Below are 1,555 nucleotides of genomic sequence, written 5' to 3'. Positions count from 1 at the left end.
GGAGCAGCCTCATATTACCCTCTCTAGGAAGAACCTGCTTGTTCTCCTAGCAGTCCATTCAATACTCTTCTCCAGCACCACAGGTTAAAGGCATCAATTCTCCTTCTATCACCCCTAGTCATTTTCCAGCTTTCTCATGCACAGCAAGTAATTGCTAGTACTATGGCCTGGATGTGTCTAAGGTGCACATTAGACTCCAAATTGACACCATTGCTCTTCAGTACTTTGGAGAGATCTCTAACAGCAGATTTTCCCAATGCAATTCATCTTTTAATTCCCTGGCTGCCGGTACCAGGATTGTGAAGCCAAGCAAACTAAAGTTGTCAACAATCTCAATCTCCTCTTCATCTATCATGATGCTTCTAATTAGCTTCGTGGTAAGGGTTTTTATTTTCTTGATATTGAGCATCAATCCATATTGAAAGCTGCAGTCGTTAACCTTCTACAGCAAGTGCTTCAGATCTTCCTTAGTTTCAGAAAGCAGGGTTGTGTCACCTGCACAATGCAGATTGTTGATGAGTCTACCTCTGATCTTGATACCACATTTCTCCTCATAGAGCTCAGACTCACGGGTAATCTGTTGTGCATATGCATTGAAAAGATATGGATATAGGACACATCCCTGGCCTACACCTTTCCCAATTTTGAACCATTCAGTTGTTCCTTGCTCAGTTTGATGGCTGCCTCCTGGTCCAACAATAGGCTTCTTCAAGTACAATCAAGCATTCTGGGATTCCCATTCCTCTCAGAGTTAGCCACAGTTTTTTGTGATCCACACATCAAATGCCTTTGCATGGTCAATGAAATACAGATATACATTCCTCTAGTACTCTCTGCTTTTATCCAAGATCCATCATACATTAATTATAATAGCCCTAGGACTATCAACTCTTTTAAGCCCTGCTTGCACTTCAGACAGTTCTCTATTGTTGTTGTTAAGTGTCATTGAGACAGAGGCGACTCACAGAGACACTAAGAAAGACCTGACTAGTATAGCTTTCTTTGTTTCTCCAAGTTCATAGGGTTTCCAAAAGCAAGCTATTTTGGAAGTGGATCCTATTCCTGCTTCCAAGCTTGTTTTAACTGAGGAGCTCCACCAAACACTGTCTACCATGGGTAGCCATTTATCACATTTGACACATCACTGTTACAGTTCTGTTTGTTATTGTTTGTTGTTGTTATGTGCCATCGAGTTGCTTGCGACTCATAGTGACCCTATGTACAACAGCCCTAAACCCTGCTCTATCCTATGCCAATCTCACTGCCTCTGACACACCATTCTGATTACCCCAGTCACTGAATCAATCCACCTCATAGAGGCTCCTTCCCTTCTGTGTCGGCCATCCACCCTCCCAAGCATGATGTCCCTCACCAAGGACCTCTCCCTCCTTACAACATGTCCAAAGTATGCCAGACAAAGCCTCAGAATCCTTGCCTCCAAGGAGCAGCCTGGTTAACCTTCTCCAGGATTAATCTGTTTTCTTGGCAGTCCAGGGTATATTCACTACTCTCCTCCAGCACCACATCTCAAAGGCACCAATTCTCCTTCTATCCT

Source organism: Elephantulus edwardii, unplaced genomic scaffold, assembly GCF_000299155.1.
Source record: "Elephantulus edwardii isolate Elephantulus edwardi_28Jun2011 unplaced genomic scaffold, EleEdw1.0 scaffold00414, whole genome shotgun sequence".
NCBI lineage: Eukaryota > Metazoa > Chordata > Mammalia > Macroscelidea > Macroscelididae > Elephantulus > Elephantulus edwardii.
Note: the sequence above shows the minus strand (reverse complement) of the source record.